The sequence below is a fragment of the Rhinoderma darwinii genome, chromosome 5 (genome assembly GCF_050947455.1).
Source record: "Rhinoderma darwinii isolate aRhiDar2 chromosome 5, aRhiDar2.hap1, whole genome shotgun sequence".
Classification (NCBI taxonomy): domain Eukaryota; kingdom Metazoa; phylum Chordata; class Amphibia; order Anura; family Rhinodermatidae; genus Rhinoderma; species Rhinoderma darwinii.
Window position 1 is genome coordinate 310,705,626 of NC_134691.1, and position 14,711 is coordinate 310,720,336.

Sequence of the window (14,711 nt, forward strand, 5' to 3'; positions counted from 1 at the left end):
TGTGGTCCGTAGTTTTAATGGACCAATGAATAGAATGGCCGAGACTGATCTGCAAAAACGGACAGGAATAGGACCTGTTCTATAATTTGCAGAACGGACACACTTATCCGCAAAAAAAACCAGATGTGTGCATGGCCCCATAGAAATGAATGGGTCAGTTTGCTATCCTTTAAAAAAACAGATAGCACACTGAAGAATATCACTGAAGTGGGCTTGAGGCCTAACATACTGTATCTAGCAGCCTATTTAATTTCATAAAGACTCGGACAACTCTTTAATAATGGAGACAGCTGATGTTTCTAATATTATAATTTTTCCTTTATAACCCCTATAGGCATGTTTGACATAGGTGTTGCTTTGACAACCTTTTTTTTTCATGTAAAAGTTACTGTAGTTATTTATATAAATAGTTGAAATAGATTTTTCATATATTATTGATTTCTTATGACTTGCATTGCATCTTTAATTAATCCCTATAGGACTATAACAAAAAAAAACAAAACAGATTTTTAGGTTTGCAAGGTGGCTTGGAACTTTATTCCTACAGGGAAGTAGCAGAGTGAGTAGCTGTAATGCTCCAAAACTAGGCACAATTTACACTACACTCAGGAATTACACCCACATGGGATCCATTCGAAACGGTCTACCAAACCTATGGGCAGATGTACACAACTGTCTGCCTATACAGTTACAAATTTTTCTTCTATTTTTTGTTTTGCATACAGTAATATTGAAAAGCATAACCGACTAAGCCTTTCAATACAGTTGGGGCTGTGGATTACTGAAGTATACTGGCTGAAAGTATGCCACAAGGACGGCCTTTTACATACATTTGGCCATTAAAGTCTAAGGGCGCGTCAACATGTACAGTACATCAATATATTTTCCCGGGGCATATGCCAAACATGCCCCATAGACATAGTGTGACGTCCTAGCCTTTTAGTTGTTTGACTATCATGGATTCTTAGAATCCTGATGAAAATGTAAACCAGCTGTACAGAAAAACGACAAATAAACAAAAACGTTATTGGGGCAAACCATCTAGTATTATGAATAGATCCTGCTAAATACAATGACTGTTTCCATAAACTTGTGTTTGGAATGCAATATAAGCTACATTTGTAACAGAATTGAAAGGCAATTGAATTTCGCAGTATTTGCCTATTTCAATGTGCGTTCTCGGAATATATGGGAGAGATGCAATAGCGTGTAACAATTCATTTCAATACAATTTAAATATTTATGCAGATGCAAAGCAAAAAATTGAATGCTGAATTTGCACTAAATGGTTATGATAATCACAGGCATTATATCTCAATCTATGAGCAGCAGAGGGATACTGAAGTGTTATTTAATACCTTACATTTTCTTTTTAAACACATTCTGTGCGTGTATCACTGTAATTCTTGCTCTATTAACCTTTCTTATTCTTCTGATTCATGGAGATATAGATTAGCGCTAATGTTGCCGCTACCAGCATTACATTAGTGGTCTTTCCTGAGTCTTATTTATCTGATGTAGATGTACTACCATCTTTGTAATATAATAAAAGTGTGAACATACTCACTTATTAGCTTTTACAAGTTAATGGTAAACCATCAGATTCTCCCTCCTGGGACTCATAATATATTTTACAACAGTAAATCAATTAATTTTAATCATATAAATATATTATTATTATTTTTATTTTATTTTTTTATTTCCTTTGACCGACAAGAATGACTTTCAGAGCTATCATAATAATACCAATGTAGAGAATAGATAAACCGTAGAGTAATTTTACTGTTGTGTCAATATGGATATAAATGTCAACGCCATTTTCAAGTGAAGCCGGCCCAGTAAACAGCTGATCCAGGGTTGCAGTAAAAGGGTTATTCCCATCTCATAAAGTGATGGCATATCTCTTAGATTCACTTGACTGTACGGCATCTTCCTTTCAAGAATTTGATGAATCTTCTGATGTCAGTGCACATAGCCCACTCTACACAGCGGGTGGCCGGGGCTCTAGCTCAGGAGAAACAGTGAAGGGGTCACAGGACTAAATCAGCGCTGCGGCCCCTTCATTCTCAGGTTTGTTGGGGATGCCAGAGATGATTCCCCCACAATTCATAAAGTGATGGTGTATCCTATAGGAATACCTCTCTAATGCCTGGTTGTCTAAGACAGTAAACGGTGTTAATGTCAGTATCACTGGTGGTCTAGGGCACTGGAAGAGTAAGGCCCCATGCACACGAACGTGCTTTTGCAGCCGCAATTCCCCCGAAAATCCATGGGAGATTTGCGGCCCCATTCATTTCTATAGGGCCATGCACAAAACCGTGGTTTCCACGGTCCGTGCATGGCCCAGGTGCCCGGACCGCAGAAAGAACGGGCAAGTCTTATTACGGCCGCATTCTGCGGTCCAGGCTCATAGAAAATAATGGACGCGACCATGTGCATGGCCCAGGATTTGCGGGCGGCTCGCAGGTGACACTCCGCTGCCGGCCGACCCGAAAATCACGGCCGTGCACATGGCTACGGTCGTGTGCATGAGGCCTAACTTCATGCTTTCCTGGTGGTCTAGACCAGAGAAGTCATTAATCTTCCATACCAGGTGTCCAGTGATTACTCACCCCTACAGGCTCCAGCATTGTCCGTGAACGCTGATTTTTCATCTACCTGTTCCCTCTCTGCACTAATTCTAGATATCAGTGAAATGAGAGAATAGAGAGGACTGTACAGCCACACAGCAGGATCGGGCAGATTTCTTTATGAGCTCTCTACCTGATCATTAAAGGGAGACCTCATGGAGGTTGTGCAGGATCAGGCTTTCCCTGAGCAGGGCTAGCTTTTACGTTCTGCGACCGTGTTACTGCTGATCTTTAAGGAAACAGTGGTCGATAGACCAGTTATTGCTCTGCCAGAGGGTTAGATGAGGCACTATGTAAGGCAGGAGAATTTTCAATCATATTTGGAATAGTCATATATTATGATAATCTGACTATTAGCCAAACTGCCAAGATTAAATTATACTTAGAGGGCTGTATAAGATTGGACTTGAGCTGTGTTAATAGTCTGTGTCTAGTATTGTAGCTCAGCCCCATTCACTTGTATGGGAATAATAAAGAGAGTAGCGGGCACCGTAGACTGATATTGGAAGGGTGCCAGTCAACCTGTGCAATAAGTATGTAAAAAAATGTGTAAAGCAGGGACACACGTATAGCAGATTGCACATCTAAATATCAATGAAATCACTTTATTACCCCAATACAAAAAAATGCAAAGTATAAAGCAAACAGGCACTTAAAAAAGAACACTTAAAAAATGCACAAATGTGTGATGGACCCCAGTCCTGTTAGGCCACCGGATGATCACTCATAGGAAGATATAGACTTTTTTTCTAATAAAACCTGTTTCGTTTGAATCTTTGGGTTATTCAGGGCCTGAGTTGAGTGGGTACATCTAACATGGCATCCTTATTGAAGACTACAGACACAGTATATTTAGATGTTGTCTATGACAGTTTCCATTTATTATCTATCCATCTAGACTGTGACCAAATGTCTCCCATCGGACTAGAGTTTTTGCTAGTAAATAGTAATAAATATATTACATTCCTTAATAAATTTAAATGAATTCTCTGAGATGACCAACAATAAAGACATCAACATTTTGTTCTTGTTAACCCAAAAACACTGAAGTCATAGAGACAGTAAGTTGAATTGTTTTGGAAAGTTACTAGGGATATTTCCAGAACTATGAAGCTTTACATAATTTTTAAGCTGCAAATACCTTAGATACTGTAAAAAGATCTATGTGTTTGCTTCAAGCATAAGGGATACAGATGGCACTTTCTTGAATGAGGCTTGTGTCTTTTCAACTCTTCACACTATAGTTACGTAGCTTCATATATAAGGATGAAAACGACACATCCATCAAGAGCAGCCTATTGAATGACATAACTACATAGAGAGTTATAGTAGTTAGGAGGTAAAAAAAGACGCAAGTTCTACGTCGGATGGAAGAATAGTTCAGGACATGGCACGGATCGCTCTCACAAATATCACAGAGAATACAATAATACAATTCCTCGGACTCACCCTGAAATATTGACACCAGCTGCAATGCCAACTGTAAAGTTGAATGTAATGAGTAAGATGTCAGCTGTGAAAACATGAGCACCCCTCCCTCCATACACCAGGGTTTAGCTGCATGAATGTTGTGCCCACTTATGTTAATGTAGAAGATTGCCCTGTCCAACACCATGTATTGAAACCTGTTCCCTTTCAAGACATTTTCTGAATCTATGGCTATAAGGGCTGCATCAAGGTTGGTTAAAGGGGCTTTGTAGGGATGGAAATGTATTAGCAGTGTACTAACTGCAGTAGGTGAGTACACTGATAATATGCATTATGGTCCCCCGTCTGATTATGATATTTTAATAGATTTCAACAAACTATTTCTGGTCCTTGGGACAAAACTGATTTGTTTTTACCACTCATCATTTCAGTGATTACAACTTTTTTATTTAATAGGTTTTTTGAGGGAGGCATTTTGGATTTATATGAATTTATATATTGTGGAGAAAATAGTAAAAAATTTAAGGTGGAATGCAAAAATATGTAGAAACTGCAATGGCCCACATTGACTAATGATGTATAATAGTTAGACTGGACATGAGGAAGATGTGGAATATGTCTGAAACGCGTAGGAGAACTGTTTTGCAACCATCCCCTTTTGTGATTGGAACTTTTTAAAGGAAAGAAATAAAGTTGGAAGACTTCTTTTTATTACAAAGTGGTGGTTCCAGATCCTTTTGTTTTTGATTAGACAGTGTAAACTCAGACCAGGCAGGCACAAAATCTGCCAAATTGGTTGTAGTGGTGCATGCTGCATGATAATTTTGGCGCATCTTGCATGACGTGTTAGTCACTTTTCCTTATACATCTTTTAATTTGGATTATCTTGCGTCAGAATTTTTTGCCAGTTTTTTTTGCATATTTTTAGTGCACATTGGTGCATTTTAAGCCACACCCGATTTTCAACAAGCTGTGCCTCTTTCCCGCTAAGCCATGCCCCTTTTCAGAACACTTTCAAAAAGTGTCTAGTGATATGCAAACATCAAGATTGTGCCAATCGGCGCCAATTTGTGCCAAAATTTGGTGCATTTTTTGACGCTTTCAAAAGACCTTAACACAGTAGTAAATCTGCCTCAATGTGTTTTGTGTTGGTAAGATTATACTCCTGGTTGTTACCAAATATGTGTATATTACTAGTTGTCATAGGACCAGGATAAGTTTGGATCTTAGGACCTGACTGATTTTTTCATTTATGCCACTTGCCAATCTAGTTCCTCTTTTTCCTTGTACTTAGCCTTATTTGATTGGAATTTTTTTTAGGCTGCATTTTGCAGCATATACATTTATATATTATGTCCATTACAGGGAAAATGGCAAATGTGTGAAAGAATTTTAACATTTTGACCATAACATATTGTGAAGACCATAACATATTTAGTAATTATAATGTATGGGTGGTTTCAGGTAAATGTGGAAATTGCCATCAAAACGTTTGAAATAACCTTTACTTAATAAAAAATGTATGTGGATGTTTTGTGCTTTTTGTAACATTTTTGCTTATTTGAGATATATATATTATATATTTCTTATTTTATTTGTTTATTTTACTTTATTTGTTTGACTTTGATATTACCAATTACTTAAGCATATAAAAAAAAAAATATATAGAGAGAGAGAGGGAGAGAGAGAGAGAGAGAGAGAGAGAGAGAGAGAAGGGAGAGGGAAGGTGGCTATTGTTAGATCCTGGGGCTATCCAATCTTTGTTGATAATGTCACTGAGATTTCCTTTAGAGACCCCCTTGATCTTCCATTAGAAGGTGGAAATCTGAGTTTTTGTGCTGTAGCATTTAACAGGTTATTTAGCTGTATGTCTTGTTGCATATTCAACTCAGGAAAAGGGTTAAAGGGTCTCTTCCATCTAAGATATGCCATAAATGTCTGAGAGTTGCGGGTCCCAGCTCTGGGATCCGCACCTATGCCATGAGAGGGAGTTAGCTGCCCCGCGGTTCTTTACATTCAGTTCTATGGGAGTTGCGGAAACAGGCGAGCAGGCATGCATTCCCAATAATAATGGGATCTGGTATCAGCATTTATCAGACATTCATGGCATATCCCATGTAATAACCCTTTACTGCAAAGCTGCAAACTATTTTATGTAATTTCTGTTGGATCTATGATTCTGATATAGGGACCCACACAACACTATATCGAAAAATTTTAGATGGTCACTGACTTATCCTTCAGCGACATATTTCTATGTCACCATGAAAACTGACATTAAATTCTCAAGATTGCAATGCATAATATAATTTCCAAGGCTGTACAAATTTTAAGAGAATATAATCTTTTTGCTTGTATGATAGTACTTATCGTGTCACATAACCTGCTGGAAAGTTCCATTATAATGATAGTATCTGCTAACCCATATACAAAGATGACACCTGCTTCCTGTTTAATGCAGAACATTCTACTTACTACAAGCTAACTCTACTCTAATGCAACCCAATCATGGTTTTGTGTGTTACTGGATGACTAGACTATAAATAACCAAATGTTAATGTGAGTCCTTCGTTAAAGAAACCGAAAAACCAAGAAACAGAAATACATTTTGGGTGAAATTATATTTTAACTTTGAAAAGACATAACATGAATTCACCAGTAAATATATTAGAATACATAAAACTGCTGTTCTACAAGAACAGCCAAAGTACATAATGATAATAATTTATAACAATAGTTAAAGGGAATGCATCATTAAAAAATTATTTAATTCTAAGTTTTGTTATAAAACAATGTTTAGAAATGTTGATCTTTTTTTTTTTACTATCCACATATAAAAAATCTTGAACTTTTCCAATTGTGACACTGGCCACTAGACCAGTTACAACAGGCTGATACTTCCTGCTTTCTGTAGCTCACTTGACTGCTCTGCAGTGTAGATTGGGACAGAATGAATCAAGTGATTCTGTCCCTTTTACATCGGCCAACTGTCGGGTAAACGATCGTTTATAGAATGCTTATTCCCGATAATTACCTTATGTAAACAGGGCAACGATCAGCCGATGAACAATCAAACGCACGTTCATTGGCTGATTGCATCGTTTTAAATGCCGAAACTATTATTGTTGTCGGCAGAACATCTCCCTGTGATAGACATTTATGGGGACAAGTGATCGTAATAATGAGCACTCGTCCCCATACATAGTTCCTTGTAAAAGGAGCAAACGAACGCCGATCAGCAAGCTGTCTCATTGATCTGTGCTCGTTTACATGGCCCATGTCGGGCTGTCTAATATCATCTTAAGTGTTCATTTTTCCGACAGTACCACCACAGGTGAAATTAAGCATAACACAGTGTCCATTCAAATCAATGGGCTGTCTGTGTAATGCAGAATAGGTCCTCAAAAGCAAGAGATGCTCTTTGTAACCGCTCTCCACTCTGGCCAAGAGATGATGATCCTGAACAGAGGACCCCCTCTATCAACTCAGAATTCCATAATAGAGTATATGTAAATGTTTTTCAGCAAAACTGGACAACCCCTTTAAATACATGAGACATTCCCATGAACAGTGCTGCACAGAAAACTCAAAATCTTAACCGCAATTTATCGCTAATTATTATAAAATACCCCATTCACATGCAATGCCAGCAGGGTGTTAGCTGATTTCGGCAGGATTCAGACACGGAACCCTAAAAAAAAGTGATTTTTAGGGTGTCCCACCGTTGAGTTTTCTTAATCGCACAACCCCTTTAAGGGCAGGTTCAGACATGGCGGAGGTTTTCCACTGCAAATGTTGCTGCAGATTTGGGGCATTTACGCAACAAATCTGCACCCACATTTGCATATTTGACAGGTAATTCAGACGTTGCAGAAAACACAGCGGACTTGCCACAGATTTGAGTTTTTGCATTGCAAAGGCTGAAATCCGCAGTGAAATTCCGCTTCTTCTCCGCAACAGACAGTGCATGCTGCGGAGGGAAAATTCCACACCACAGCCTATGTTCTGCAGCGGAGTTTTCCGCAATGTCTGAACTAACTTGCCTAAAAATGTATAGAAACGAATATAAAAAACGGCCGCTGGAGAATTCCACTGCGGACTGTCCACAGCGGAATTCCACAGCAATTCCGCCACGTCTGAATGTGCCCTAAGACATGACTTTTGCTAGAGCATAGCTTAAAGAAAATCCACCAGCAGAAGGGATAATGTACTCACTCTAAAAACCATTAATATCATGTTCTGTCCCAGAAATCATGTTTTAACACTGTGAAAAGAATATTACACTGCAATGCTTTATTCCTCATGTTCTGGAAATTCCTAAACGTTACATTAAAAATGAGGAAGGAGTCAAGTTAATCAAAACTTTTCGTTTTATTGGAGATTTAATTATTGAACATGCTAAACCAGAATGTAATAGTGATCTTCTTCTCCTCCTCAGAGTTTACTAGATCAGCTAAGAAAGGTGTGGCATTGTCTCCTGGCAAATATCATGGCTCATTTGATGACCATTATGCGATAACACTACGAGACCAGTTATATTGACTTGGTGACATCATGCTAGAAAAAAACTTTGTACAAACATAACTCATCTGTCTTCTGGGAAGTCAGCTCTGAAAAGTAAACACAAGGAAAATGATCCAGCAGAGATCTAGTTTTCTTCAAGGCTAACAGATAAACCAGCGGCTTAGTATCTGTTCAGCTCATTCTTCAGAAAAACTGTCACCATACTAATGTACAAGATTCGGTAAAAATGTTTTTTTTTGTCTGTAGGCAAATTTCGAATATAAACATAAATACAAATTTTTTTTTTTTGCATATGCTTTCAATATATGAGTTTTTATCTGTTATTTCTACCCAACCTGTATATTTAGGTATGTCCACCTTTAAAAACCACTAAAATGGTTTTATTTAAATATAGTCTGTATAAAAAGATCAGCAACTTTGTAAATACTTTGCATTACTTATATTGTACTCATCCTGAGTTACAACAGTATGATAGTCCAGATCTCCATTCACAATTCTGTTTGATACTATTGGAAACAGTCGGGAAACTTGTTGACAGACGCTCCCCTAACAGCATTGTTTAAGCGCTGTTTTTCAGAGGCACAGTTTGTATTTCCTACAGAAGATTGCTGTATAGTTTGCTGTAGAGACTTTAAAGGCAGATCACAAAAGAAAGTTCTGTGCGGACATTAAAAAATCAGGGGATTTCAGCTTTGAAACTAGCAGAACTGTGAATGCAGCTCTGGATTATAATACAGACTCAAGCTCAATACAAGTAAAGCAATATATTTTCAAATGTTCAAACGTGTACATATGCTTTATAGGGAACCTGTCACCAGCATTTCACCTATTAAACCAGCAATACCTGGTGATAGTGGGTGAAAAATCATTCCTATATAACCTATAATTGTCTTCTTAGTCGTCTCTGTAGCTTTAGTATTCAGTTCTTTAGTGTTCCCACACCGTATGCTAATGAGCATAAAAGAGTCATATCTTCGTTTGAAAAGAGTCATATCTTCATTCCTCAAGTCTTTCCGAGTTTACCCCGCCTCCTCACTTTTGATTGGCAGCTCCGCGCCTTCCCCCAGCACACAAAATCCTGCGCTTGAGCATTGATGTCCTCTTCTGGTGTGTGCGCACAAAGGGACACCGGGTTATTACGATAAAAGGCGCAAAATGTTTGCAGACCATTATTTACAGTCGGTGGAGGAGTTTAGGAGAGGGGATAACGGCAATTAACTTTTGATAGCAGCGGCCAGTGAGGGATAAGTAAAGTTCAATAGGTGATATGCTGGTGACAGGTTCCCTTTAAGCTAAGGTCTGTTATTAAAGGTGTTGGTCACTTTCCTATTAAATTCAGTTAATTGGACCTCAATGAAAAATAAATGTCACCTATAATTATTACTTGCTGCTTAATCTGTTTCCAAAAAGCCAAAATTTGGGTGGTGTTCCATGTGAAGGAAGGGGGGAATGCATTAGGTGCAGTCGCGGTCATGTGATGAAATCACATGACCACTTCATTCATAGCTCTCCCCACTCATGCATAGAGCGCTGCACCCCCTTCAAAACAGCTGATTGGCGGGGATCCCGGGAGTCGGAACCCGACCCATCAGCTATTAATGGCCTATCCTGTGGATAGGCCATCAATGTTTAGGGACTGGACAACCCCATTAAGCCTACCATGTGTTAGGCTTGAATACAGGGCCCCAGCAGACAGTAATCTTATACTGCATAAGTTTACTGTACGATGGACCCTGTATCTAAGCCTACCTCAGGCTTACATACAGGGTCCAACAAATAGTATCACACATGCACATGGGCCCTGTATCTAAGGCCCTGTTCACATCAGTATTGCCCTTCCGTTGAGGGGTTTCCGTCAGAGGTTTCCGTGGGGTAACACCTCAACGGAAAGGAAAACTGAAACGTCAGCTACCATTTCCCTCACCATTGATCTCCATGGTGACGGAAACGTTGCTAAAGGCTTCCGTTTGTCACCGTTGTGACAGTGTTCCGTCGTTCTTGACGCAACCAATAGCGCAGTCGCGTTTTCTGACATGGTTTCCACGTAAAAAAACTCTGTGAACTTAGATAGTTTTCTCCTACACTGTGGCAGTCACTTCTTTCTAGTCCTCTCACCACTCCAGGCTATGCTGCTGCTGAAATGGTTCTTCTCAGTCACTGCAGCCTGCTGTGTGACATCTGAAAGAGAATGCAGTTGCAGAATTAATGACTATGTACCGATGAGGCTGAAAGTATGTTCACACGACCTCTTTTCAGCCATTTTTCTGGCTGTAGACGCCCCGAAAAACGGTTAAAAATGCAGGGGCTGAATGCCTCCAAACATCTGCCCATTGATTTCATTGGGAAAAACGACGTTCCGTTCCGACGCCTCGTAAAAACAAGTGCATATCACTTCTTGAGCCTTTTTTGGAGCCGCTTTTTGTTAAGCATGTGAACATACACTAAGAGGAACTTCTGCTGATAGAACCTGACTACACAAGAGACTGTTTGTAGTCAGAATCCACAAACCACAGAACTCTGTACACCAGTAGTAAATATACACAAAAGTGAAATAGGCACCTACTTTCCTAAAGTCAAACTTGTACTTTAAATACATTTACATTTCTTTCTATAGTTTTACTGCTTTTCATATATAACAATATAGTTTACAGACTATTCAAATACATCTTCTGTAATGAATCTGAAGCTCATGTTTCCAATGGTGTCACCAGCTGGTGGCTGCACCTGTAACTAAGCAACTACGCAAACTTATTCAAGCACTTCCTAATAAGCAGAGCTCCTGAATGTCTGATTTATTAAGGAGCCAGTATATATATATATATATATCTATATTTAGTGGTTACACATTATATTTTATTATCTCCAGCAAATGTATTTAGATATTGGTTTTATTGTGGCAGTGTTTACTTCACAAATAGAAATATAATATTTTATGTTTTGATGTTACTTAATCTACTTATACCCAGAGGCAACTCTAACACATAGGAAGGAAATGTCCTACATTTGTTTAATGTAACCCAGAGAGAAGCAAACAGCTACTTTCTATTTGTAAACTTGCCAAAACACACTGTAAAGTTCTAATTTGAATGCTACTATGTTCTAGTCCTTGTAGGTGAGAGAGAACATGTAGTGGTTTCTGAAACAATATACTTCTGACTTTAATACAGGTTTTTTTTGCGCTATTAGATATTTTGTGCTAAATATACACTATACCATATGCATTCCCTTTTGGCACCAAATTTGGTCCGTTTGGTTAGAATAATTGAACAAAACCTTCCTAACACTTTCAGGACCAAGGGTCATTGATGCCTCAATGACCAGGCCTAAATTTAAAGTTTTGGCATACATTCTTTTAAACTGTCATAACTTCTGAACTACTTTGGATAACAACCATTTTTTTAGTTTTTTTTTCACACTTTCAAAAAATATATACACTACCGTTCAAAAGTTTGGGGTCACCCAGACAATTTTGTGTTTTCCATGAAAACTCACACTTATATTTATCAAATGAGTTGCAAAATGACTAGAAAATATAGTCAAGACATTGACAAGGTTAGAAATAATGATTTTTATTTGAAATAATAATTTTCTCCTTCAAACTTTGCTTTCGTCAAAGAATGCTCCATTTGCAGCAATTAGAGCATTGCAGACCTTTGGCATTCTAGCTGTTAATTTGCTGAGGTAATCGGGAGAAATGTCACCCCATGCTTCCAGAAGCCCCTCCCACAAGTTGGATTGGCTTGATGGGCACTTCTTGCGTACCATACGGTCAAGCTGCTCCCACAACAGCTCTATGGGGTTGAGATCTGGTGACTGCACTGGCCACTCCATTACAGATAGAATACCAGCTGCCTGCTTCTTGCCTAAATAGTTCTTGCATAATTTGGAGGTGTGCTTTGGGTCATTGTCCTGTTGTAGGATGAAATTGGCTCCAATCAAGTGCTGTCCACTGTCAAATGTTCTTCTGTGTGATCCAAACACCTCAAACTTCGATTCGTCTGTCCATAACACTTTTTTCCAATCTTCCTCTGTCCAATGTCTGTGTGCTTTTGCCCATATTAATATTTTCCTTTTATTAGCCAGTCTCAAATATGGCTTTTTCTTTGCCACTTTGCCCAGAAGACCAGCATGCCGGAGTCGCCTCTTCACTGTAGACGTTGACACTGGCGTTTTGCGGGTACTATTTAATGAAGCTGCCAGTTGAGGACCTGTGAGGCGTCTATTTCTCAAACTAGAGACTCTAACTAACTTGTCTTGTTGCTCAGTTGTGCAGCAGGGCCTCCCACTTCTCTTTCTACTCTGGTTAGAGCATGTTTGCGCCGTCCTCTGAAGGGAGTAGTACACACCGTTGTAGGAAATCTTCAGTTTCTTGGCAATTTCTCGCATGGAATAGCCTTCATTTCTAAGAACAAGAATAGACTGTCGAGTTTCACATGAAAGCTCTCTTTTTCTAGCCATTTTGAGAGTTTAATCGAACCCACAAATGTAATGCTCCAGATTCTCAGCTAGCTCAAAGGAAGGTCAGTTTTATAGCTCCTCTAAACAGCAAAACTGTTTACAGCGGTGCTAACATAATTGCACAAGGGTTTTCAAGTGTTTTCTAATCATCCATTAGCCTTCTAACACAGTTAGCAAACACAATGTACCATTAGAACACTGGAGTGATGTTTGCTGGAAATGGGCCTCTATACACCTATGTAGATATTGCATTAAAAACCAGACGTTTGCAGCTAGAATAGTCATTTAGCACATTAACAATGTATAGAGTGTATTTCTGATTAATTTAATGTTATCTTCATTGAAAAAAACTGTGCTTTTCTTTCAAAAATAAGGAAATTTCTAAGTGACCCTAAACTTTTGAACGGTAGTGTATTTCTACTACATATGCAACACATACTTTATATTGCAAACGAACAATTGATCAAAAAAGTACCAGATTTAGTGTAATTTATTATCACTCTAACTAACCTACTATTCCTGCCTGCCTTTTGTAACACAAAGGGGCACAGGGAATACAAAGTATATAATTTCCGTATACTTTGTAAATGTATATATATTCATGTGTGTGTGTGTGTGTGTGTGTGTGTGTATGTATGTATATATATATATATATATATATATATATATACATACACACACACTCTGTATGTACTGCTTTTATTTACTTGTCTTCTGTCTTCTCTCGATCAGTCTCCTTTTCTCTGAAACACTGTGACAGAGTGAAGGAGGCTGAGAGGAGAAGACAAGTGGGAAAAGTTTGTTTGTAAACAAATTTTTCAGAGATCACCTTGATTGGTTAATCATGGTGATCACATGCTCCGTAGCCGTACCAATCGGTTCGGCTGTCAGAGAACAGGTTGCTGGGGAGCAAGGGACACCGCCGCTGTCAGAGCGCTCTCCTCAGCGCTATGCCGGCAGAAGCAAAGGTCTGTAGATTCATGCCCTGGCTGCACGGGGTATATTGCTAGGTCGTGAATCTACAGATTGTCGGCATGAAAGGGTTAAATATTGTGCTTTGGTGACAGCCACTAACTCCTAAAGGAACACTAAACCTAGAAATGAATGTTATCTGAAGATGAACTTGCCCCCAGTTTGTGAGTCTGCAGGATTTTCTGCACGTTCCAGAAACAACCAGTCTTGTAGAAATCTTGCTGAGAACACAGGTGTTAATTTACTTCTGATCCCTTCCATTCTTGGCTGATTGATGACTGAAGGGTTGGACTTAGCCAAGGGGCATGGCTCAACATTCATCGTCTTCTATTGCAGGCAGAGAAGTGGTGGAAAAATATTTCTGTAGCCAGTTATCCTACAGTCAGATACAGGCTTGTGAGATCTCCTGGCACACATACATATTTTTTTTCTTATATTTCTGTCTTGATTGCAATATCAGACAGGTTAGGATCAAATAGACGAACGATATTATCTTAACAATTAATTGTTGTGCATTTTCTACATTATCTGTACCTGTGAGAAATAGAAATCTGATTATATGTGTCCGATGTCTTGGAGAAAGTGACACAGGAACTTCATAAATATGGTGTTTGGCCAAAATGACCTATTTTTCAATGTATTTACGCCAGAAAGTGGGCAAAATTCATTGATAAAATTGACCAACTTGTGTTGTGCTAT